This window comes from Meleagris gallopavo, chromosome 10 (assembly GCF_905368555.1).
Source record: "Meleagris gallopavo chromosome 10, MGAL_WU_HG_1.1, whole genome shotgun sequence".
Taxonomy (NCBI): Eukaryota; Metazoa; Chordata; class Aves; order Galliformes; family Phasianidae; genus Meleagris; species Meleagris gallopavo.
In genome coordinates this window covers 12553222-12565470 of record NC_139413.1, presented here as the reverse complement: position 1 = coordinate 12565470, position 12249 = coordinate 12553222, and the positions used below count along the sequence as shown (strand labels likewise).

At 40.5% G+C, this 12249-nt stretch overlaps 1 protein-coding gene across 2 annotated transcripts in view; it reads left to right on the top strand.

Annotated features, from left to right (window-relative positions):
* The first annotated feature begins 9912 nt into the window (after positions 1–9912).
* PTBP2 (polypyrimidine tract binding protein 2) overlaps positions 9913–12249 on the top strand; it is a 46044-nt gene continuing 43707 nt past the window's right edge. Inside the window, exons 1-2 of one of the 2 annotated variants that reach the window (XM_085231704.1) lie at positions 9913–10020; positions 11567–11597. The gene's annotated coding sequence lies outside the window, so the exon portion shown is untranslated. Of the gene's footprint in view, positions 10021–10384; positions 10517–11566; positions 11598–12249 lie in introns of those variants that run through there. The other variant, XM_085231703.1, reaches the window with a different exon arrangement.

The window sequence follows — 12249 nt, the reverse complement described above, 5'->3', positions numbered from 1 at the left end:
TACAACATTAGTGAGTGTTTTTCATTTATTATCTTTCCATCGTGATAATCCTGCCTAGCCTAACCTCTGTACGCCTATTGATTGTACAGATGGTAATGAACTATTTTAGGATGATAATAAGTTTGGGTTGGTAGACTCCCCATTGTATTTTTTACAGATACTCTGACAGTCACTAAACAGTTGATGACAATCCTAATATGTATATACTTAGGCTGACTATTCAGCTTGAGTTTAGTAAGGGAGGTTGTGCTTCTCAGACAGCTCGTGTGTTAGGCTGTCCCTACCTCCAGCAGTGAAACAATTTTAAAAGTATTTTTTTGACCAAAATGGTTGGGAATGCTGAGAATATACAGTCGAACACCACCACCACAGAGGAAGGAGACTGTAGCCAATGTGAGTCTAGGCTTTCTTGAATATTTGGGGATTTTAAATATAGCTTTTTAATGTCCTGTAAAATAAGTGTTTTAATTAATTTCTACGTGGAGTATTTTATTGTTGGAGATATTGAATTCAAAGGCATGATTGTCCTGTTAACAAAGAATCCCACTGTCACTATGACAACTCTCAAGGTACTGTAGTGGTGAGAGTGAAACCCTGAGCTGCTGCTTCTTTCTCTGCTACTATGCTGCTCTATGACCTGAAATGAACCAGTATGTCCAAAAATAAAGTACAATGATTACTACGCATATAATGGATTTTTATGAAGGACTTATGATAATTTTTACTGGTTACCACATGTGATATTTGACATATGATCTTTGGATGAAAGCTAATGCTCAAATACATTTGCATCAAGAAAAATAAGGCCTCCTAACATATGGATGCTGTTAACTTGTTAATTCTGGTGAACTCGTACAAGGAAAATAGAGTGAAAATGACTGAAAGGGGAGAATGTAGAAGAGTATGGGTATTACTCCTGCAATTCTTGTTGGCTTTAAAGCTTTGCTACTGTAAAGCTGCACTATTAATGCATTGTCCAACTGAATGTGGTCTTAACACTGTGCTGCATAGGGTTTCACATCTAATTCTGAAAGTGACAGTGTGAGGAAGCATGCTATGAGTAAGTTAAGGAGCTAGGTACTGTGATAGCCTTTTATTCTACAGTTTGCCAGTAATGAAAATATGTGGTCTCTGAACAAGAACATGCTGTATACTGAAATTTTCCCTTTTCAACTGAGCATGTAAGTCTGCTGTTTCTCTAGCAATAAGAATATGCCTTTAGCTTTGTTAGATAATTAAAAGCTAGAGATTTAAGACTTAGGTCTGGTGGTCTCTAAGCTTTAAGCCTGAAGATCGCAGCAACATTTTGAGATATGAATACAGCTAAGAACGAAAACAAATGCAGGGCAATTAGTGTCTGGAAAGAAATAACAATTCCCAAAGCCAAGAAGGAAGTTGAGAGAAATGTAAACAGAGTCTCTACAGCTCTTAGGATCGTGTTTGTGTAGAGCCCTGTTTTGTTCAGCAGTGCGTGTCTGTAACGGGAGGGAGCTGCATTGCCTCAGGTTGGGTTGGAGCTGTGAGATACCTTGTGCCTCTGAACATGCTGCTCATCCCTGAGTGGGGTCAGCAGCCTTGCCTCCTTCCCCAGCCAGCAAGCTCGCGTGCCCCAAAGCCAAGGCTTAACTCTGCCTGCCCCTGTGTAAAAGCCAGAGGAATGTGACTACCCATGCACTCAAGGCCCCCTGAAAACCTGCATCAGGAGCACAGCATACTAATGTTTTGATTGCTTATCACATGACAGCAACTTCTTAGACATTCGGTGCTAACAATGACTGTAAATTTTGCCCTTTTAATATCATTTTTTACATCTACTATGTCACCACATCAGACAGCAAGCATTATATCAGACTGATATCTGAAATGAAAAATAAGTAAATGCTATAGACATGTAAATTTGCCATATAGAAGATTGCTACAATCTAAATCTTGAAGACACTGGACTATACAACTGATGGTATTTGTTGAAGTTGCTGCTATTCATGAAAGAAGTTGGTATGATAGGTAGTGTTTATTCACAAAATGCAAATATCTTTTTTTAGGGTTTAGATATTGCAAAAAGTTAATAAGATATTAAGTCACAAGTGGGCAGAAATTCTCTGAGGTTTACCAGCAGACAGTTAATAATGCAGTGTGACAGGCTGCTCTTGTTCTCCAGCTACATCAGCAGTCCTAAATGACAGCAGGCTACACAGAAGATTACTCCCAAAATTATAAAGTGCTTTAGTTATTGGAAAGTCAAATGCAAGGGCTTTTTTTTTTTTTAATGACATCCATTCTGGAGGTGTAATGAACTTAACTGTATTATTTCAGACTTACTAACTTGTTGCCTTTTTATCCAGCACCTGTTTTCAGATTTTCAGAATCAGCTGATGCACTTTTTACACATTTCTGAAACTCTTTACATCACATAAGAAAGATAGCTGCATCCATGTTATATGGTTGATAGGTAAATTACAAATTTCAAATGGAAAACACCATTTAGTTGAGAGAGCAGCATTTGTGCCCTCAGAAACATTTGGAGTTTTCTATTATTTCCAGATTTCAAAGACAGGGAGGGTTAGACTTGACAAGGAAAATTACTAGGTCAGATTTGCCTCCTATGTATACGTACTGAATCTCCCACTAACACTACAAGAATCACACTTCTGTGAAATTGATATGCTAAAAAGTATTTCAGATGAATAGATCTGAAAGAATAATTTTATCCAGAATATTGAATACAGAAAGATGTTTAAGTGATGCCAGTTAATCTGCTGCTAGGCAAATAAAGGAGTGGGAAGAATGCGTATAGCAAAGCAATTAAAAACCAGTCCAGTCTTACAGTGTGTGACCTCACCTTCATTTTGTTAAGGGCGTTTGTGGTTCTCAAAACCCAAAGGGAGGAGGGTGTGAGGGTAGCATAAGAAAAAGCTGTGGGAGAGTTGGGTAAACACTACAGTATTCAGTATCTACTCTATTTATGATTGTAGAAAGGTAATTGGCACCACTTTAGGTCTGCATGACTGAAGTGGTTTGTGATCAGGATGCTGCAGCCAAGAACCTCATAAGTAAGAGGGAAAATGGCCACTCAGGTGGTCCAATATGTATTTTATCATCTAATTTATCAATAGGGGGGAAAAAAAACCAACAAAAAACCAATTGTCTCTTCAGGCTGTTATGAACTCTAATGTCTTGCTCAGAAAATCATTTTGGCTTACCCTTGACTGTGGGTCATCTGCACCTCACTTACTGCAATAGTGAGTGCCACAGCAGTCTGACCCTTTGAGTGACACTGTAGGGTAATTTCCTGGCTTCGATCAAAGAAATGCTTTAACAGAAATCATTTTAAAGGCCATCATGTTTCAATGTGACACACTGTACTGATCTGTTCTGCACTGGTGCAACCTCACCTCGGGCACTGCGTGCAGTTCTGGGTGCCACAATATAAGAACACAAAACTATTGCAGAGTCCAAAGGAGTGCTGTGAGGATAGGGAAAGGTCTGAAGGCTAAGACATACGAGGAATGGCTGAGGTCCCCTGGTTTGCTCAGCCCAGAGCAGAAGAAGCTGAGGGGAGCCCTCATGGTGGCTGCAACTCCTGGGCAGTGCTGAGCTCTGCTCTCTGATGACAGTGACAGGACCCGAAGGAACCACATGGAGCTAAACACCCTCGGGAGAGGGTGTTTAGAAAAAGGTTCTTCACCAAAGAATGGTTGGCATGGAACAGGCTCGTCAGGGCACGGGTCATGGCCCCAAAGCTGCTGGAGTTCAAGAAGTGTTTGGACAGCATGCTCAGACAAACATAGGTTTGGGTGCCCCTGTTGCAGGTCCTGGTGCAGCCAGGAGTTGGATTCAATGATTTTTGCGGGTCCCTTCCAAACTGGGATGTTGTATGATTCTAAGGAATAAGTTCTGTCATCTTCCTGTTTTGTTTCTAACTTATATCAAGGTTAGATATTTAACTTGCTCTGTTGTGACATCTGTGCTTCTACATAACATCTATGTAAAGCTTTTAACCAGAAATGATTTAATTGGCTCCAGTAGCTGGAAAAAAAAAAAAAAATGGAAATGCATTTCCTTCATGGAAAAACAGTCAAGACTCTAAAAACCACTCTGTTCTCAACTGGGAAATGTACTGAATACCTGCATTTTATTTTATTTTATTTTTTTTACTGTGAAGAATCTTTTAAGAATTCTGTGTTACTGTTTAGGGATGCAACTCACACAAATACTGCCTGTTGGCTCTAATCCATGGACTCCCTTGTGCCATTTTTAAAAATGGAGAAGCTATCTTCAAGTCTGCAATATCTATTAAACTACCTGTCCAGTGATGAAAGAGTATACAACTGCCAATGCTTTTGTTTGAAATATTCAAATAATACAGTTTTGTAACTTTGTCATTACGTTAAGGCTTTTAATGATCTTAATTCCTCTTTTGTTAAAGAAAGGGTTGACCACCTCCATAGTTAGCAACAATGAAGTCATTTTCCCCTTTAATAACACTATATTCTATCAAGGAAATGTTGCCTTCAATTTTAGGAATGGGTTATAGTTTTCAAAGCCTTCATATAGGTTAAGAGATTTCATGTTCGATGATTCTCACTCTGGAGGAATGCCTCTTTGAGGATTTCCTCACAAAGAGATGCCTGCTTTGAAGATTTTCGTTTTTAAAAACAGTCACATTTCTGGGTCTCTTCTTTGAAGATACTTTTCTTAAAGCATTCCCGTTTCACCAGTGTGAACAGTATCAGTCTGAAAATATTTTTCCCCTATAATAGTCTTTTTGAAAATTCACATGTTCTTGTAGGAGTCTATAAAATAATCTCTGTTAAATAAGCCCAGGAACCTAATATTGCTTCTATGTAAGGTGCAAAACGGTTTGGGGGAACTTGTGGAAGATGGGGTGTTGTGAGAGCACAGTTTTGAAAATGTTCTGCAAAAGTAATTCCATTTTCTGATATCAAAGTGTAAAGTGGAAAGGTGAGCTCATATATCACTTGCATGACCTTTTAAAAATTACTGAGAGACTTTTTACTCCTTTTAAATTGTAAAGAGTTCAGAGTTCAAGTTGTGGATTCCTGAAATCAATAGGAAAATTCCCATTTCAGTCCAACTGTGCAAAGTCCATTCTTGGAAATTGCTGTGAGATTTCTTTCTTTGAGAACATATTGCTTTAATTTACTATGTTGCTGGGGATTTGAGCTCCTTTAATTTCTAATGTGAACACTCTTCATTTCTTTTTGTAAAAAAAAAAAAATAAAAAAAAATTCCATCTTTTTACTAATTATAGTTACTATGTTTTAAGTCTATGTGGTCTCAGACCTTGGGACCCTTGAATACATTACATTGTCTTCTGTCTGACACTGGCCTCTGAGTTAAGAGAGCGATCAGAAAATACAGCTAAGCAGCCCATTCAGCTTACATCTATGCGTAATTTTGTGATACAAACTATTAAGCAATTGCAGTTTACTTCTCAAGTATGCAATTATTTACTCAAGCTGTGGCTTAAAGCTCTGGTGAGAGTCCACTCCTGTCAGCAGGAGTACAGACCTAGGCTGGCAAACCACACATCAGAAAGGCAGTCGTTCTCAGAACCTGTCAGTCATACCACCCATACGGTCATGGGAACAATAGCTTTTCACAAATTACTAAATTTGCTTAACATACTTGGAAAGCAATCATTACTTTGGTGTTGGGATATTTCAGCTGGTTCTCCTAGAATGCCAAGTCATCTATCATTTAACATCTATGTGTAATAACAGGGATCCATACATTTAATTAGATCGAGACGCTGAGAACTTCCTACCCTTTGCCTTATAACCTCACAGACATATCTTTGCTTTCACCTGTTTCCATGACAGAGCAAAGTAGTGGGAAGAGGGCTGCAGCCCTTCTTTTCCAATGACACAACCCTCGCACTGCTACCAACCAGCTGAGGCAAAGAACAAGCCACCTTCAGTGTATGAAAGACATGCAATCATCACATATGTAACAAAAACAAAAATTGATCTCCAGGCCTAATGAAAGTAAATGGACATATGTTTATAAACACAAAAAGTGGTGGAAAAAGGTGTATCTGCTCTGGAAATAAATTTCCAGGTGGATATGCTACAAACAAAAGAGAAAGGTGAGCAGGCAAATGATAATCTAATTGCCAAAATCTGATCTTTTGATCTCTATGAATGCTTAGTAAAGTGCAGTATGAACTATCATGTTTTGGTATTTAAGACTGTAGAGAGCAGTAACACTCCTTGCCCTTCCAAAATAATGTCTTCTAGGAGAAATATTGGAAATAAAATGCTGGAAAATATCCTGTGGGACTTGGACCAGTAAGACAAGTTCTGACTTGAACTCAAAAAAAAAAAAAAAAAAAAAAAAAAAAAAGTAAAGCGTTCGTAAGAATTAATTGAGTAGCTTTAAAACTTAGTTCAGTATAAGTAAATCAACACAGACTGTTGGAAAGAAATGTTGATTAAGGACCTTGTTTGCAGGAGTATGAAAAGATGAATAGCTACTAATAAATTTTAGGACTTTGCTCAAAGGCATCTAGGGGATTTATGAATTTGAAGTTGATAAGAACTGATTTAAGATAAGATAATTTGGTTGAATGTAACAAAAACTGGTAAATGGAATGATCAACCTTTCCAATAATATCCAGAGAACAAATGAACTAAGCAACACGCAACACCATTCACTCTTAATATAAGGAAAGCAAAGAGATGATAGAGGTATCTAGTTTTGATCATCCAGACAAGTGAAAAGCTGTTAATGTACAAGTATATCCAGCAGCAAAAGAAATAAAATTCTTCACAGGAGTCAATATGTTTGTGTTTTAGGATTGATTGACAACATGACAGAGTCTCAAAAAAAGAATTTGTTGAAGTTCTGTGCCCAGATCCATTGAGACTAAGGTGATACAAGATTAGCAGGAACGTTCTTTGATATATGAATAACTTATTATTTATCAATTATTAATAACAGATTACTACAAGATTTTATATGAAGGTACAAGAAAAAATAGTGTATACTTTTACAGTAGAGGGAGGTCACTTATAGCATACCACTGGGACCTGTGCTGTTCAGCATATTCTTAAATGATCTGGAAAAAGGAGTGATTATAGAGGTGACCAAGTTTGCTGATGATGCTGAATTATTCATGGTAATAAAAACAAAAGCTGACTGTGAAGAATTGTGGAAAGCTCTCATGATACTCTGTGACTGAATGATAAAACGGCAAGTTAAATTCTGTCCTGGAAAATGGAAGTAATATGCAAGGGAGGGAAGAAAAAAAAAAAAAAAAAAAAAGCTAAACCATACGTGTAAAATACTGGAATCTAAAATGAATGACTACCGCACAGGAAAGAGCTTAAGCTCTGTGAAAATATCAGCTCATTGCTTAGCAGCACTCAAATGTGGAAATCAGATTGGCTTTATCAGTAAAATAATAGAAAAACAAAAATTATATAAAAGCATTTGGTTTGTAACGAATAATGAGGACCATCACAAACTTCTAGAGTAGAATTAGGAAGGGTGTAGATTAAGGCAAGATGAATTACTGAAAATATGGAATGACTTCCAATAGAGGAGAAGTTTAAATTTACAAAGATGCTCAGTATAAAACTGAAGGTGGTATGTGCATTCATGAATGGTATGGTTAGGATAAGTGAGAAAACTACCCATTTATTTTGTTAAGAAAACTAGTAATAGATAATAAAGGAAATTATCAGGCAGCAAGCTTGAAACAAGCAGCAAGAAATATGTTTTACATAGTGTTCAATTAAGTTATGCAACTTGCTGTTGTGAATGCCAAGAGGTATTCAGATAAATGCTTGTAAGAGATATCCTCTGCAAATACAGATGCTGTTTTTCCTCAGCAACTCCAAACTCAGCACTGAATTTAAGACAAGGTACTTGAGACAGTGTCTCTGTGTGCTTCCTAATTCCCACAGTCTTTCTCTAAGCATACACCACTAACCACTGAATTGCTGCAGGACTATTCATTATTCGCTGCTCTTGAAATAAAAAGGAAACAATCAATGAAAGAGAAACATTCAAATGTAATAGTGACCAGAGGAAATTATTTTGGAAAATAATATATTACTGCAGGAGTGTGTATAATCAACGAGTATACAGATGTAGATTCAATAAGTATACAGAGAACTTAGGCTGGAAAGATTATCACATTAGAGAGGGATAATCAGAAATGAATTGAGAGCTTCCCCATGTCCTGGGCTTACAGAAGAAGACTCCAAGAGGAGCAATCTCCGGAAAGAGATCCTTCTTCTTCAGTGGCAGTCAGCACTTAAATGGGGTTTAGGAGAGGTGCAGCCAGGCTCCACTCCTTCTGGTTACACAGGTGAATTGCCTTCACCTGTGCTCCTGCAGCTGACTCAGTGCTTGCCTCAGGTGATCAATCAGAGGCTGTGATTCAGTAGTTCCCATACCGAGTGAGATTAAAAGAATTTAAAAAGTACTGAGCTTTTCTATTGCTAATAATAATCTACATGCTTAACTTCCAGTTAGAATAAGATAAACACAAGGTATAAACCCAAGTGTTTCATAATATAACTAGTAAATGTGGAGGGTTTTGATAGAGGAGTTTTACTGAATGGTTGTCTATTACCAAGCATTTGAGCCTTCTAAAATACTTGGTGCTATGCTCCAGCGGGAAGTTAACAGGGCAGAAGAAAAAGGAGGTGTCTGAGGCAGCTTTTTTTTTTTTTGACCTCCTAAACTATGAGAAAGGTAAAGCAAAGACATATTACAGAGAAAACAGATGACAAACTCATTGCTTCTACTGTCAGTGCTCAAAATGTACTAGACAACGGTGTCCAAAAGCATACTGAAATACTTCTGTAATAAAAAACTTGAAGAGGAAAATGAAATACTGTATTGAATAAGCAACTGAATGAATTAATGCATTTTGATAGTTTGATGTATTTCTTTTCCTTCTAAGATTAAATGCTCTTGGTTAGTTCCAAATCAATTATTTATTTCTTTTTCCAAGGTGACCAGAATTTTGCTCTACAAATTCACATCCATTCCTACCTCTCCCACCTGTTCTTTTGCTAAGTAAACGTTTCCCAATTATTTGCAAACTCAGTTCCAATTTGTGTTCTGCTGTAAACGTTGACTGCTTTCTCTTCCATCTCCATTACGTGGAGGAGCAAATCACTCGGAGGATGAACTGAGCAAGTATTGCTAGCTCATTTAATCAGGTGGTTTCTGCTGGACGTCATGAAAAAAAGAGGAAACTGGAGTATCACAGAAGAGATGCAAAATGGGTTTAAGATGACACTCTTTAATGTCCTTCTATGCTTGGGATCTTCTAGGCACATTAAGGTCATTTTCAAATTTTCCATCACAGATATAAAAACATTTTTTTTTAATGTAATTTAAGACTGTAAAGTGAGTACTGATTTCTAGAAACCTCGCACGCCATATGAAATGGTAAGACCAGACAAAAAAGCGGGCAAAGGAAGCAGGCACGTGCTCTGCTACTGGAGTTGCCGGAGGAGCGCGGCAACAGCAACTTCCGTACAGAGACATCGCAAGGTGCAGCAGCCGATTGGCAAGTTCAACTTTATTTTTGAAACAATACCGGTTGTCAGCTATAAAGGAGACAACGGTCTGTGTCTCTATCAGACAAACTCTCACGCAGGGCAGAGGCTCTCACAAGCGAGACCGCGTCCCGCGCTCCCCGAAAGCCCACCGACACCAGGAGCACCGCCCACTTCCACAGCCCGGCGCGCAGAGCCGCGGCCGCGCCCCGTTCCCGCCCGAGGCCTGGCAGGCTCGCACCGCCTCCCGGTCCGGGCAGCTGATGGCAGAAGCTTCAGGCGCGCCTTCTACGCGCGCCCGGGACTCCGGCGCATGCTCCGTGGCGGCGAGGGACGAGGAGCGGAATCCGGCGCTCGGCAACGTTCGGCAATTTCCGTGCAGGCCCCGCCGCCATTTTCTCGCAGGCTCTCCGTGCTCGTCGGTTGCGCGGCTCTCCGTCCCGCTGGTCAGCGCTTTGTCCTGCTCGGCGATGGACGGGTGAGAGCGACAACTGGGGCTGGCGGGGGGTGGGACGAGGCCCGGTGGCGGCCGTGCCGCCCGCTCGGCGCCGGGACCTCTCCGCGCGCCGGGTCCCGTCGCGGCTGTCGGGCGTGGGAGCGGCCGCTGCCCGGCGGCGCGGGAACGGCCGGGTTCCGGCCGCGGGAGGGCTGGAGCGCGAGGCCCCGCTCCGGGTGGGGAAGGGGAGCTCGGTCTCCCCGCAACGCGAGCTCCTGCTGGGGTCTCGGGTTCACGCGGCCGAGGGTTTTGGGCCGCGCGATCCCGCCCCCTGCTCGGTGCGCTGCTGCCCCGCGCCGCCCTCCGGCGCCCCTCGGCCCCGCCGTTGTCCCCGGGCGCGGGGTGAGGAGCCGCTCCGTGCGGCACGCGGCGTGTTTTGGAGCTGGCTGGGGAGGAGGAGGAGGAGGAGCGATACCGGCGGGAGCTCTTTTGTTTTCAGAAACTGCCCGGTAGCCCTGTGGCTTCCTCCCTTCCCCAGGTAGAGAGATGCCTTTGTGTACGTGGGAGAGGGGCTGTAGGAGCCAAAGAAAGGATCGCTCTGGAGGAGCCGGGAGGCAGCGAGGGCCTCGGTCTGGCGGGCAGCGCGGGTGGGCGGGCAGAGGGCTCAGGGCCCGAACTTTTGGACGCGGGGAGGGAGGGAGCTGCTGGCTGCTGCCTTCATCAGTATAAACACAGCACCTTCCTGCTGCCAGATGCCCAACAAGTTATTTGTTCTGTCTCAAACACAGAAGCAATCCCTTTGGTATGCTTTAGGAGTGTAACCTTTCAACTCTGAGAGTGTTAAAGGCTTATTATGGTTACTTCTGACTGTATTGTTGGGAGTTACAAGTCCAGCTGAAGAAGTCTTGGCACTGGCAAGTGTTATTACGCTGTGGAATGCTTTCACCCGTTCATATTTTGCATTTTTCTTTTTTTTTTTTGGTGATGTTTTCTGCTGCCTTTGGAGTTTTGTTGCATAGTGTAAGTTGCAGTGTTCTAGCGTCTAGGAATCTGCATGTAGGAAGATGGCGTACCTTGGCATACCTGTTGCAGAGTTCCATGGAGATAGGATACCTGATGGTTAAATTTTGATACCAGTCAATGTGTTCTTTTTCCAAGCTCATTTCAAAACCTATGTTTTGCTTTCTTTTGTAAGGAGATCTCTAAGTTGAACTGGATGCCTAGTTACAGGGCTTGTGAGAAAAGTTCTGTGTTTACTTCTAAGTTCTTCCTTTTTTCACCCTGTTTGTAATCTCATATCATCCAGAAACCCATGTTTCCTAACGGTACTTCCTGGTATGTGTTGCATTAGAGTAATGTTTACCTGAAACTTTGAACTCCATAGAAGCCTATGAGTAGGCGGACCTTTTGTAGGTTTCTCCTCTGTATTCTCTGTCATCTTTTTTTTCTTTGGCCATATTTTATGAATTGGTTAAGCTGTTAACTAATTTGATCCCTAATTACTTTGATGTTGCAACAAACCAACAAAAGCCCTTGGTTTTATAAAAACAAATTGGTTGACTTATGTTTCTTTTTTTTTTTCTTACAGCATTGTCACTGATGTTGCAGTTGGTGTGAAGGTAGGATGCGCACTTAACAAATAAGCGGGTACACTGCTGATACAAAATGAACTGCTTTGAGCATGTGTCATTGCAAATTTTAAGGCTTTAAGAAGTCATTGTCAGCTGATATTTAGTCAGCGGTATATGCTTTATTAACAGAAAATCCCTAGAGATAAATTGGAGGCCCTACACAAAAGATTCTTCTAGGCACTAGACTATAAACAGGAGTTCTAAATTAATATAGTGCTATCAGATTCCTATTTTAAAGCTTTATTTTGCAGGTTATTTTTCAAAACAGTGCTTTCTCGTGTGTTTTGTTGATGTTTTCTTCTCCCCTCATCCTCTTTCAAAAAGTTAATGCTGAAATTAGAAAAAGTTGTTCTATCAGTATAGGAAAAAATGAGTCCTAGAATTTACGTAGATAGAGAAGTAAACGTTTTCCTTGCTTGACTTTTTTTCTCCAAGTTTAGTTATGAATTTATCATATTTGTTAAAACAAGGAAGGAGTTTCCTGTAGGTTATTAATTATTTATTTCACTTCTGTATCCTGTTTTGTTGCAAAAACAGGATCAGTACTTCATAAAAACAGCTTGAGAAATAATGAGAATGGAAAGATCTGTGGGAGAAGAGAACTTGTTAATGCATGTAAGAAATCCTATTTCAGGGGTAT